This window comes from Balaenoptera musculus, chromosome 4 (genome assembly GCF_009873245.2).
Source record: "Balaenoptera musculus isolate JJ_BM4_2016_0621 chromosome 4, mBalMus1.pri.v3, whole genome shotgun sequence".
In the NCBI taxonomy this organism is placed as follows: domain Eukaryota; kingdom Metazoa; phylum Chordata; class Mammalia; order Artiodactyla; family Balaenopteridae; genus Balaenoptera; species Balaenoptera musculus.
In genome coordinates, this window is record NC_045788.1 from 59,240,599 (window position 1) to 59,255,697 (window position 15,099).

Genomic DNA, 15,099 nt, shown 5'->3' on the forward strand with positions numbered 1-15,099 from the left:
CCAGGCCCACTGCCCACAGTGATATTACCTCTCCCGCCCCTACTGCCCCCTGAGTCTGTTTCCTTCCTTACGTGAAGCACCTCCTCTGCCCACCTCAGATTCTGTGGGTCGAGACTCTAGGGGTTCAAGCTGCCTCCTGGCCCAGCCAGGATCACGAAACCTGTACCCCACATCAGAACTGCTGCAATATCACAAACAGAGCCTTCTTAAAGATACCCAACATATGGGCCATCCCTGGATTTCAAATGCTGTTAAGGGGTGGGAGGATGGGAAGGTAGGAGACCTGGGGATGAGGAGCTGGGGGAGGGGGACAGTAAACTGTTTGATATTATGTCACCTAAAAAATGTACTTTTTGTTCGTAAATTTACTCATAAATTGGTATTGCCTGTGAGGGATTTTTCTACAATTGGGCTCTGCTGCTTTCATTGAAATTGAGTAGTTACAAAACCTGCGAATATTTTTCTTTCCTTCTTTTTTTTTTTTAAAAGAGAAACTGCCATAAGCACATATGGGGAAAATGGTACCTCGTAGAAATGAAGACATTTGCCTGGTGATTTTAGTGATTGGTTATGAAGGCAATGATGCAGTAACTACTCTTTTCACGGGTCCATCCGTTTAGTGTAATTGCTCCCAAAGGAGAATTTTATAGTTCTTGGAATTGTAACTACGTGAAGTACTAGCAAACTCTACCTCATGTAATCTAAACTGAAGACTCAAGAGATGCATTATAAATGCTTAGAAATGGGTTTTAGAAAGAATACTGATGATTTGTCAACTCTCCATCTTTCCTTTAAAACATGTTTTTGTTTGACAGTCAAGTGCCTATCAGATGAGGCCCATCTGAAATCCCTGCTATGTTTTTCATTCATCACATAAAGATCTTTATTGAGACCTTCTAATATATGAAGCCAAACCTATTGTTTCATTACAGTATTTTGGATCTCTAAAATGACCCTGCAAAATAATTTCTACATTAGTTCTCATTCTCCTTGTGCATGATTTTAGGTCTTTTTTATTTACACAGAATTTTATTACTGGGTTAAAGAGAAGCAAAGTGTACTTTACAGAGAGCAAATGTAATCTCCAATAAGAAGGTCTCTAATCGAAAGGGAGTTGGAAAAGTGAAAAATGCAGATTATTGGAAGTAGGTGCATTTTCAAAGAATGATTTCTGGGTGTGTGTGTGTATGTGTATGTGTATGTTGGTAGCAGAGTGGCAGAGACTTAATTTATTCTTTTCAACATTCAATTTTAAAAAGTAAAGTAAAGGAGATGGTTATGTCCTCTTTGTTACTACTATTGATATTAAAACATAAGACTGAACTCGGATGGCATGATCTAGGGCTTTCATTTTAAATTTCAGGTTGTTCATTCACTCAGCCAACACTGAGCAAATGCTATATGCTCAATACTTTGAAAGGTGCTGTGGCTACAGCTGAAAATAAAACAGACATGGTCAGAAGGTCTACAGGCTGATTGGAAAGACAGACATTAAGTAAAATATCACACTTACATGTATTTCAGGAACATACCAGGCGTGCTCCTGCTTTGAGGCATTTGCACTTACTGTTGCCTTTGCTTACACTGCTCTTCCCCCAGATACCTACATAGCTCCATCCCTCACTATCTTCAAGTCTTTACTCAAATGTCACCTTCTCAGTTGAACAATGCAGAATTCTAAATCCAACTAAATGAGCATAAAATATGAAGAGAAAATGAAGGTATTTTAAGAAATCCATTCAGAAAGAAATGTTCAAGGAAGTACTCAAAGAAAACAAAAAAGATTTTAGGAGAAAGAAATACATTAAGTACCAAAAATAAGAGAAGAAGAGAAACCAGTGAGACATATGGCTAAGTATAGATCCTGACAAACATGTAAACTTTTAAAAATACTGATAATCTGGAACCAAACTCCAAATGAGTTCAACACAAAAATTGAAGGTGAAGCCAATGTCAGTGAAGGGGAAAATGATAGCATGCTGTGGTTCATTGTCTTTTCTTAGGAGAAGGTTATATACATTTAAACGTACGAGTTAAAAAATTCATGGCTAACCAATACAAGAATGGACACCAAATATGTAATTTTTAAATCTCTGGGGAAGGAAAAAATGGAGAAATCTCAATTAAATCCACCCCCCCCCACAAAATAGAGAAAGTAAAGAAGAAATTACTTTTTTAAAAAGCTAAATGTTAAAATTTAATAGTGGTAATATGGCCAAACATTTTAATAATTACAAGGAATGTAAAATGTTAATTCTCCTATTAAAAGGTAAAGATTGTCACATTTTACTTTAACTATGTACTATTTCCCAGAGACACCTCCAAAACAAAATGACACAGCATAATTAAAATAAAGCGATGGACATAGGTATATCAGAAAGATGCTAAGTAACCAAGAAAAAGATCAGTTAAAATAATATTAATATTCCTATAGGCTAATGATGAAAAATCTGAAAGAAAAATTAAGGAAACACTCCCATTTGCCATTGCAACGAAAAGAATAAGATACCTAGGAATAAACCTACCTAAGGAGGCAAAAGACCTGTATGCAAAAAACTATAAGAAACTGATGAAAGAAATTAAAGATGATACAAACTGATGGAGAGATATACCATGTTCTTGGATTAGAAGAATCAGCATTGTGAAAATGACTATACTACCCAAAACAATCTACAGATTCAATGGAATCCTTATCAAACTACCAATGGCATTGTTCACAGAACGAGAACAAAAAATTTCACAATTTGTATAGAAACACAAAAGACCCGGAATAGCCAAAGCAATCTTGAGAAAGAAACATGGAGCTGGAGGAATCAGGCTCCCGGACTTCAGACTATACTACAAAGCTATAGTCATCAAGACAGTATGGTACTGGCACAAAAACAGAAATATAGATCATTGGAACAGGATAGAAAGTCCAGAGATCAACCCATGCACGTATGGTCACCTTATTTTTGATAAAGGAGGCAAGAATATACAATGGAGAAAAGACAGCCTCTTCAATAAGTGGTGCTGGGAAAACTGGACAGCTACATGTAAAAGAATGAAATTAGGACACTCCCTAACACCATACACAAAAATAAACTCAAAATGGATTAAAGACCTAAATGTAAGGCCAGACACTATAAAATTCTTAGAGGAAAACACAGGCAGAACACTCTATGACATAAATCACAGCAAGATCGTTTTTGACCCACCTCCTAAATGGAAATAAAAACAAAAATAAACAAGTGAGACCTAATGAAACTTCAAAGCTTTTGCACAGCAAAGGAAAATATAAGCAAGATGAAAAGACAACCCTCAGAATGGGAGAAAATATTTGCAAATAAAGCAACTGACAAAGGATTAATCTCCAAAATTTACAAGCAGCTCATGCAGCTCAATATCAAAAATACAAACAACCCAATCCAAAACTGGGCAGAAGACCTAAATAGACATTTCTCCAAAGAAGGTATACAGATTGCCAACAAACACATGAAAGGATGCTCAACATCACTAATCATTAGAGAAATGCAAATCAAAACTACAGTGAGGTATTACCTCACACCAGTCAGAATGGCCATCATCAAAAAATCTACAAACAATAAATGCTGGAGAGGGTGTGGAGAAAAGAGAACCCTCTTGCACTGTTGGTGGGAATGTAAATTGATACAGCCACTATGGAGAACAGTATGGAGGTTCCTTAAAAAACTAAAAATAGAGCTACCATATGACCCAGCAATCCCACTACTGGGCATATACCCTGAGAAAACCATAATTCAGAAAGAGTCATGTACCACAATGTTCACTGCAGCGCTATTTACAATAGCCAGGACATGGAAGCAACCTAAGTGTCCACTGACAGATGAATGGATAAAGAAGATGTGGCACATATATACAATGGAATATTACTCAGCCATAAAAAGAAACAAAATTGAGTTATTTGTAGTGAGGTGGATGGACCTAGAGACTGTCATACAGAGTGAAGTAAGTCCGAAAGAGAAAAACAAATAGCGTACGCTAACACATATACATGGAATCAAAAAAAAAAAAAAAAGGTTCTGAAGAATCTAGGGGCAGGACAGGTAAAGACTCGGATGTAGAGAATGGACTTGAGGACACGGGGAGGGGGAAGGGTAAGCTGGGATGAAGTGAGAGAGTGGCATGGACATATATACACTACCAAATGTAAAATAGATAGCTAGTGGGAAGCAGCAGCATAGCACAGGGAGATCAGCTTGGTGCTTTGTGACCACCTAAAGGGGTGGGATAGGGAGGGTGGGAGGGAGATGCAAGAGGGAGGAGATATGGGGATATATGTATATGTATAGCTGATTCACTTTGTTATAAAGCAGAAACTAACACACCATCATAAAGCAATTATACTCTGATAAAGATGTAAAAAAAAAATAATATTAATATGATATAAATCAGATTTAGGGATCAAAATCATTAATTTGGACAAAGAGGAAGATTTGACACATTAAACAGAATAATTTCCCATGATACAAAAGTCACAAATTTTATGTACCTAACCATCCAGCTTTGACATATATAAAACAAAAAGTATTAGAAATGCAAGTAGATATAAAGTCCATATTCTTAGTGGAAGAATTTAGTGCACCTCTCTTAGAATCTGAGGACTAAAGTAACAAAAGAATAATAATAATAAAGATACATAGGGTTTTAATAATACATATAACAAATTATATATGCATACATGTCCAATAAAAAGAGAATACACATTTATTTCAAATGCATTAACTTATTTTTAAAAATTTATCACATATTATGCCTCAGTAAATAATCTTAATAAATTTCAAAGAGAAACTGAAATTACACAGATATGTGCTGACTTCAACAAAATCAGAAATCAATAACAAACTGATGGCTAGAAACAATCTAACTACTTAGGTAAACTTTTTAAAATTCTTAAAGTAATTCCTGAGTTAAGAAGGAATAAAAAATATTTACAAGTGAATGATAATGAAGACACTATATAAACGCATGTGGTATATTACTAGGTAAATATTTAGCAAAATATTTAAAGAATAATGTCTCAAGAAAAGGTAATTTAACATTTAGAAATTTATTTATGTCATTGACTCTAGTAACAATAAAGAAGGACAACAATATGGTCATCTGAATACATTACAAATTTTTAAAAAATAAAATTCAATAACATATTTTTTGTTAAAATTCTTAGCAAACTAGGAATAGAGGCAAGACTCCACACTTTAATAAAGAATATTTATGTCTGCATCTCACAGTACACCACCAAAATCAATAATGAAACACTATAAGTATTACCATTAAAGTCAGGAATAAGTCTCAGTATTTAAGATTGTACTGGCTGTCCTAGGCAATGCAATAAAAAAAATAATAAATTATATTAATATAGGACTAATAATATTAAATAAGAGCTATAAATGTTAGAAAGGAAGAGAAAAATTATGATTTATAAATAATATAATCTTATGTTTTGAAAATCCAAAAGAAATAACTAAAATTACTAGAACTGATAAAAGAATTTAATATGGTAATAAGATTTTTAAAACTCATAGTTTACCTATACACCAATAATAACCAATTAGAAAAATCTTGAATATTATTCACAATTGCAAAAGGGAAAAACCCCACAAAATATACAGGATATTAGTTTAATAAGAAATATACAAGATTTATATGGAGAAAGTAGTAAAACATTGCCTCAGCAATGGATAGAATTACTCAGTATAGTAAAGCTCACAATTCTCTTCAAATTAATCTGTAATTCAATGCAATACCAAACAAAAACTTAAGAGCTAATTCATTTTAAAATATATCTGGAGGTGACAGTAGTCAATAATGTAAAGAAAAATGGAGGTAAAATATCTTCTTAAACCTTCTAAAATATCAAAGCATGTTAAGAAATTAAAAGAGAGTGATATTAGGGGGCAGAAAAATAGATAAATAAATGAAATAGAATGGAAAGTCCAGAAAAGCAAATTTAAGATATAATAAAGATTGTATTTTAAACCGTTAAATACAGGAAAATATTTTTATAATATTGGAGTAGGACAAGCACTGTTAAGAGAAAACCTAGAAGCTAAAAAATCAAATTATTGATAGATTTGATAAAATTTCAAACCTATGTATGATCCAATAAAAATCCACAAACAAATTTGTGACAAGCAGTATATTGGGAGAAAATATTTGTAATATATATTTAACAAAGGATTACATATAGGATATATAAAGAACTACTAATAATTAACAAGAAAAAGATAAACAACCCATAGAAAAAAATCAGCAAAGGATATCACCAGTCTGGGACTTCCCTGGTGGCGCAGCACCTGCCAATGCAGGGGACACAGGTTCGATCCCTGGTCCCGGAAGATCCCACACGCTGTGGAGCAACTAAACCCATGTGCCACAACTACTGAGCCTGCGCTCTAGAGCCCGTGAGCCACAACTACTGAGCCCACGTGCCACACCTACTGAAGCCCGCGCACCTAGAGCCTGTGCTTTACAACAAGAGAAGCTACCACAATAAGAAGCCCATGCACCACAACGAAGAGTAGCCCCTGCTCGTCACAACTAGAGAAAGCCCATGAGCAGCAATGAAGACCCAACGAAGAAAAGAAAGAAAGAAAGAGAGAGAGGTTTTTTTTTTTAGAAAAAAAAAAAAACCTCTCTCTCTTTCTTTCTAAAAATCTTATATTTGTATTTGTATGGAAATATGTATGGAAATATGTTAATATAAATGTTTCAGACATTACATGAAATTTCTAAAAATCTTATATGTTCTGGTATAATGTTATAAGTAATAATCCTAGTTATTACTTTAAAATGTATATCTCAGAAATAACTAATTTTCTTGTCAACTGCATTATTATGAACTTTCATCAAATCTTTAACCGTGGTCATTTTTAAGTCTTTTGTCATTTACAGACAGTTCTGGGTGTACTCTGATGATTTTGCAAATATGTTCCTATAAAAGGGTTTCATCTTCAAGAAATTCATGGAAAAGACTCTGACAAGTACAGGTTTCTGGTAACTGACTGTACTGCTGAACTGAATGAATAAGCATTTTCAGAACTCTAATGAAAAACTGATGAACTCATAAAAGTGCTAACAAAAGATCAAGATGAAAAAAAAAAAATTAATTACATGGGACTGAGTGAACTGATGAGGATGAGTATAATTTTTGTGACTTTCTGTCTGAATTAAAAAAAAAAAAAAAAAATCCCACAAGGACTCAGAGGCAAAGAATATACAAATCAATTTTCACTGCAAAGTAAAGGAGCTGTTACAGTGGAGGATTACTGGACTGAATGTCAATATTATGACATAGTATGAGTGTGTTTCATGTTTGGTAATTGCAATCATTGTTGCTTTTGTTGTGGTCATCCATGTACAATGCTTGGTGTCAGTCTATTTATGTCTTGTAAAAATAAAATACAGTGTGTGTGTGTGTGAATAAAAAAAAAAAATAAAAAAAAAATAAAATAAAATGCAAAAAAAAAAAAAAAAAAAAAATTGGGCAGAAGACCTGAATAAACATTTCTCCAAAGAAGACACGCAAATGGCCAACTGGCACATGAAAAGATGCTCAACATTGCTAATCATCGGTGAAATGCAAATCAAAACCACACCTGTCAGAAAGGCTATCAACAAAAAGATCACAAATAATAAATGTTGGCGAGGATGGGTAGAAAAGGGAACCCTAGTACACTGTTATTAGGAATGTAAATTGGTGCAGGCACTATGGAAAACAGTATGGAGGTTCCTCAAGAAACTAAAAATAGAACTACCATATGATCCAGCAATTCCACTCCTGGGTATATATCCAAAAAATTCCAAAAACACTAATTCAGAATGATAATGCACCTCAATGTTCATCACAGCATTATTTACAGTAGCCAAGATATGGAGGCAACCCAAGTGTCCATCAACAGGTGAATGGATAAAGAAGATGTGGTATATATATATAACTCAGCCATAAAAATGAACAAAGTTTTGCCTTCTGCAACAACATGGATGGGCCTGGGGGATATTATGCTTAGTAAAATAAGTCAGACAGAGAAGGACAAACATTGTATGGTATCACTTACATATGCAATATAAAAACTAAAACAAACAAATGAATATAACATAACAGAAACAGGCTTACAGATAGAACAAACTAGTGATTACCAGTGGGGAGGAGAAAGGGGGAGGGGCAAGAGGGGGTAGCAAATAAAGAGGTACAAACTACTATGTATATAATAAATAAGTTACAAGTATATATTATATAGCACAGGGAATATAGCCAATATTTTATGATAACTTCAAATGGCATATAATCTATAAAAGTATTAAATCACTATGCTGTACACTTGAAACCATATAATATTGTAAATCAACTACATTTCAATAAAAATAATAAGCTATAAAAATTAAAAAAAAAAAAAAAAAAAAGAAAGAGAGAGAGGGAGGGAGGGAGAGAGACAGAGAGAGAGACAGAGAGAGAAAGAGAGAGAAAGAAAGAAAGAAAAGAAAGAAAGAAAGAAAGAAAGAAAGAAAGAAAGAAAGAAAGAAAGAAAGAAAGAAAGAGAGAAAGAAAGAAAGAAAGAAAGAATATCACCAGGCAATCTTAAAAAGAGGAAGCATATGTGATTAATTAACAAGTAAAAATGTATTCCACCTCAGTAGTACTCAGAGAAATGAAAATTAAATCAGAAGTAAGATATAATTTCTGAGTCATCAGATTGGTAATTTTTTTTAATGGCAGAGTTCCAGTGTCATGTAATATCGTTAGAGCCAGCACTTACACTCCGAGATGTCTGTGGTGGATACTGTTGGCTGCCTGTCCAGCACTTCATCCCTCTAGAACCCTGATTTCTTCAGTATTGCCCTCCCCCCACCCCTGCCTCCACAGCCCATATTCCTCAAGGAAAGCTGACCCCACCTTCAGCTTTAGGGGTGAGTCTGATTGAACCAAAAGGTAATCTCAAGCCCTGCCCTCTCATTCAATGATTGGTCAGAATTCTTGACAATGAGAGGCAAGGAGAATTATGCTGGAAGTTTTCAGAAAAGGTTCTTTCTCGCTCTTAAGAAGAATATCAAGAAGACAAACTTACTTTCTCTCACAAGAATGAAAAAGGCAAAATGTAGCCCAGAAGCTTCTACCCCCACTGAAATTCCTCTTATATGGACTGATAATTTTCCTACCACATGCCAGATAATGTTTTAGGTTCTAGGAACAGACAATATATAAAACAGGCAAAACTCACAACTCATAAAACATTCTACTTGGGGAAACAGAAATAAAAAGAATTTATAAATATAATACATAGCGTGACAAATAATAAAGCAGGGAAAGGGAATTGGCAATATTAGGGTACAATTTAAATATAATAGGGAAGGCCTTGCCCAAAAGGGGACATTGAGCAAATTCTTAAAGGAGGGGAGGAAGAAAGGCGTGTTGACATATGAGGAAAAGATTGCAGAAAGAGGAAAAAGTCAGTGCAAAGGCACAGAGGCCCAAGTATGCCTGGCATGTTTAAGGAAGAACAAGAAACCCTGTGGGGCTGGATCAGAGAGTGCAAGTAATAAAGTAGTAGGAGATAAGGTCAGAGAGATAATAGGGGGCCAGATTGTGGGGGACCTTGTAGACAATTGTAATGGCTTTGGGTTTTGATCTGAGTGAAATGAGAAGCCATTGGAGGGTTTAGAGGGGTGACATGGTCTTAGTTCCATTTTAGCAAGATAACTCTGGTTGATCGGTTGGCTGGACTGTCAAGGGACAAGAGCAGAAGTAGGGAGAGTAGTTAGGAGTTCACTGCAATGATCCAGGGAGAATTGACCATGGCTTGGAGCAGGATGGTGGCAGAAGTGGGTGGGGAGGGAGTGAAAATAGTTGAATTCTGAACATATTTTGAAGGTAGAGCCAACAAGATTTGCTGATGGACAAGATAGGGGTGTGAGAAAAAGAGGAGCGTGAAGGAAGACTCTAAAATTTTGAGCCTAAGCAACTCCTGAGAATGGAGTTTTCCTTAACTGAGAAGGGAAACTGGTTTACGGAGGTGGTGGGGAGACATAAGGGGTTTGGTTCAATTTTGTTAAGTTTGAGATACTTATCTGTCAATGTGGAGATGTCAAGTAGACATTTGGATACTCGAGTTTGGCTTTCAGTGAAAATACTGGTTTGGAGGTAAAACTTTGGGAGTTGTCAGAATTCACATATCACTTTGTCATGAGAAATGTTATGAGATCACCAAGGAAGTGAATAAAGAGAGAACATTTAAGGACTTGCTCTGGGGCACTCCAATGTTAATATTTAGGAAAGCTAGAAGGAGGAACAGGCAAGGAGAATAGGAAGGAGCAGTCAAGAAGATAGGGAAAAAATCCAGGGAAGCATAGTGTCCTGAAAACCAAATGAAGAAAGTGTTTTAAGGAGGAGGAAGCAATCAACTGAGTCAGATACTAGTGAGTCAGTATAATGTAATGGCTAAGATAAGGGCTCTGAAGCCATTCTGCCAGGTTCAAATCCAGCTCTCACATTTATTTGCTATGTGATCTTGAAAAAGTCACTACACCTCTCTGTGTCTCCTCCATATGTAAAAATGGTATTATAATGGCTCTGATTTCATATGTTATTATGAGGCAAAAGTGTCTATGTTTAATACACTTAGAATAAGTGCCTGGATATGGTAAGTGCCCAATAAATGCCAGCTATGATTTTTTTTAACATTGGACATTTTTAGTATTTTTCTCTTCCAGTTTTATTGAGATACAATTGACATACAGCACTCTATAAGTTTAAGGTCTACAGCATAATGACTTGACCTACCTATATTGTGAAATGATTACCACAAGTTAGTTTAGTTAACATTCATCATCTCATACAGTTACCCCAAAAAAAAGGAAAAAAATTTTTTTTCCTTGTGATGAGAACTCTTAGGATCTACTCTTTTAACAACTTTCAAATATACCATAACAGCTATGATTATTACTACACTTAATAGTAATAGTAGCAGGATGTAGTAGCAAGAAGAAGAGGAAGGAAAGGACTGAGACCCAACCATTGACTTTAGCAATGTGGAGGTCATTTGTGACATTGACAGTGAGCGATTTGGGCAGAATGGTGAAAACAAAAGCTTGCTTAAAGTGATATTATGTCCAAAAGAAATTGGGATAAGATGAACCGGAGACAATAAGTACAGGAACTCTTTCAAGAAATTTTTCTTGAAAAACAAAAAGGGCAGCAGAGAAATAAGTTGGTAGCTATAGGAAGAAATGGAGAAAAAAGGATTTTTTTATTACAGGAGAAATAACAGCTTTCAAATAGTGAGTGTATTTATTTTATTTTTTTATTGAAGTATAGTTGATTTACAATGTTTCAGGTGTACAACAAAGTGATTCAGTTATACACATATACACCCACATATATACATATACTCTTTCAGATTCTTTTCCATTATAGGTTATTATGAGATATTGACTATAGTTCCTTGTGCTATACAGTAGGTCCTTTCTGTTTATCTATTTTATATATAGTAGTATGCATCTGTTAATCCCAAACTCCTAATTTATCCCTCCCTCTGCCTTTCTCCTTTGGTAATCCTAAATTTGTTTTCTATGTCTGTGGGTCTATTTCTGTTTTATATAAAATTTCATTTGTATCATTTTTTTTTAAGATTCCACTATAAGTGATATCATATGGTATTTGTCTTTCTCTGTCTGACTTACTTCACTTAGTATGACAATCTCTAGGTCCATTCACGTTGCTGCAAACAGCATCATTTCATTCTTTTGTATGGCTGAGTAATATTCCATTGTATCAATATGTATATACCACATCTTCTTTATCCATTTATCTGTCGATGGACATCTAGGTTGCTTCCATGTCTTGGCTATTGTAAATAGTGCTGCAAGGAACATTGGGGTGTATGTATCTTTTTGAATTAGGGTTTTCATCTTTTCTGGATATATGCCCAGAATTGGGATTGTTGGGTCATATGGTAACTCTATTTTTAGTTTTTTAAGGAACTTCCATATTTTTCTCCATAGTGGCTACACCGATTTACATTCCCACAAACAGTGTAGCAGGGTTCCCGTTTCTCCACACTCTCTCCAGCACTTATTATTTACAGACATTTTGATGATGGCCATTCTGACCAGTGTAGATGGTACCTCATAGTTTTGATTTGCATTTCTCTAATAATTAGCAATGCTGAGCATCTTTTCATGTGCCTATTGGCCATCTGTATTTCTTCTTTGGAGAAATGTCTATTTAGGTCTTCTGTCCATTTTTTGATTGGGTTGTTTGTTTTTTTGGATACTGAGCTGAATATGCTGTTTGTATATTTTAGAAATTAAGCCCTTGTCAGTCACATTGTTTGCAAATATTTCTTCCCATTCCATAGATTGTCTTTTCCTTCTGTTTATAGTTTCCTTTGCTGTGCAAAAGCTTTTAAATGTAATTAGGTCCCATTTGTTTATTTTTGCTTTTGTTTCCATTACTCTAGGAGACGGATCCAAAAAAATATTGCTGCAATTTATGTCAAAGAGTGTTCTGCCTAAGTTTTCCTCTAGGAGTTTTATAGTATCTGGTCTTAGATTTACGTCTTTAATCCATTTTGAGTTTATTTTTGTATATGGTGTTAGAGAATGTTCTAATTTCTTTCTTTTACATGTAGCTGTCCAATTTTCCCAGCACCACTTATTGAAGAGACTGTCTTTTCTCCATTGTATATTCTTGCCTCTTTTGTTGTAGGTTAATTGACCTTAGGTGTGTGGGTTTATTTCTGGGCTTTCTATCCTGTTCCATTGATCTATGTGTCTGTTTTTGTGTCAGCACCATATGTTTTGATTACTGTAGCTTTGTGGTATAGTCTGAAGTTAAGGAGCATGATTCCTCTAGCTCTATCCTTTTTTCTCAAGATTATGTAGGCTATTCAGGGTCTTTTGTGTTTCCATACAAATTTTAAAATTTTTGTTCCAGTTCTGTGAAAAATGCCATTAGTAATTTGATATGGGATTGCATTGAATCTGTAGATTGCCTTGGGTAGTATAGTCATTTTAACAATACTGATTCTTCCAATCCAAGAACACAGCATATCTTCCATCTGTTGTGTTGTCTTCAATTTCTTTCATCAGCATCTTATAGTTTTTGGAGTACAGGTCTTTTGCCTCCTTAGGTAGGGTTATTCCTAGGTATTTGCTTCTTTTTGATGCAATGGTAAATGGGATTGATTCCTTAATTTCTCTTTCTGATATTTCATTGTTAGTGTATAGAAATGCAACAGATTTCTGTATATTAATTTTGTATCCTGCAACTTCACTGAATTCATTGATGAGCTCTAGTGGTTTTCTGATAGCGTCTTTAGAATCTTCTATGTATAGTATCATGTCATCTGCAAACAGTGACAAAATTTTACTTCTTTTCCAATTTGGATTCCTTTTATTTCCTTCTCTTCTCTGATTGCTGTGGCTAGAACTTCCAAAACTAGCTGAATAAAAGTAGTGAGAGTGGTCATCCTCGTCTTGTTCCTGATCTTAGAGGGAATGCTTTCAGCTTTTCACTGTTGAGTATGATGTTAGCTGTAGGTTTGTCATATATGGCCTTTATTATGTTGAGGTATGTTCCCTCTATGCCCACTTTCTGGAGAGTTTTTATCATAAATGGATGTTGAATTTTATCAAAAGCTCTTTCTGCATCTATTGAGATGATCATATGGTTTTTATTCTTCAATTTGTTAATGTGCTGTATCACATTGATTTATTTGTGGATATTGAAAAACCCTTGCCTCCCTGGAATAAATCTCACTTGATCATGGTGTATGATCCTTTTAATGTATTGTTGGATTCCGTTTGCTAGTATTTTGTTGAGGATTTTTGCATTATGTTCATCCATGTTATTGGCCTATAATTTTCTTTTTTTGTGGTATCTCTGTCTGGTTTGGGTAGCAGGGTGATTGTGGCCATGATAGAATGAGTTCAGAAGTGTTCCTTCCTCTGCAATTTTTTGGAATAGTTTCAGAAGGATAGCTGTTAACTCTTCTCTGAATGTTTTGTAGAATTCACCAGTGAAGTCATCTGGTCCTGGACATTAGTTTGCTGGGAGTTTTTAAATTACTGATTTAATTTCAGTACTTGTAATTGGTCTGTTCATATTTTCTATTTCTATTTTTATTTTAAATATACCTTTAATCAGAGCTTGGCCTTAGAGGAGTCAATCTGAAGGCTTGCTGGTGGAGGACAGAGAAGATGGAGGAATGTGGAGCACTATAAAGTGACTGAGCTCCAGGCACCTCATATTAAGTGTGCTTAGTTGTTATTATATACCTCTCACATACTAGAATGTAAGCTCCATAAGAGAGGGCTCTTATTTTATTCCCTGCTATATCTCCGTCACCTTGAACAGTTCCTAGCACACAGTAGGTATTCAGTAAATATTTGTTAAACTAATGACTACTTTCAGTGAAAATTTGAGGCCCAGAAAAGTTAAATAACATGCTTGCCCAGATTATTATGTCAGAGTTGGATCTAAAACCTGAGTCTCCTGGTTTCCAGTACAGTGAACATTCCAGTATTAGGTAAAGCTGGGTTTCAGAATTTGTATCCTGCTCTTCAAAGCAGTATTAAAGAAAGTTACAGCAATTTCAAAGGCTGAAATGAGGCAGAAAAGAGTAAAATGGCTTCCCACTTCTTTTCAAGATTATCCTAAGTCATTGCAAACACTATTTTTATTTTGTTGAAAAGTTAAATTTTGTTGATGATGTGGCTGTTAAATAATTAAAATAGAAGTCTTGAAAAATCTATAAATGATCTAACAAAACTAGTCATTTATTGAACAATAGAAATGAAAATGAAATTTTGAAAATTACCGCAAATTTTGACCTTCTTCCTACCACACACGCTTTACGTATTTTTCAAGGACTACAGTTGAAAATTTAAGAATATAATTCCTTGCGGTAAAAAGTTAAATTGTGTATAAATGTAGCAGATACTTATTTCCACAAAGCTCACCAGTAATAGGACTTTTTATGCAATTAGAAATAACCTTGAATCTCTTATTCCTCAGTTTAATAAACTATATACAGCATAAGATTGAAAGGTTAAGAGAAGACTTGTATTTCTCTGTAGTATTTA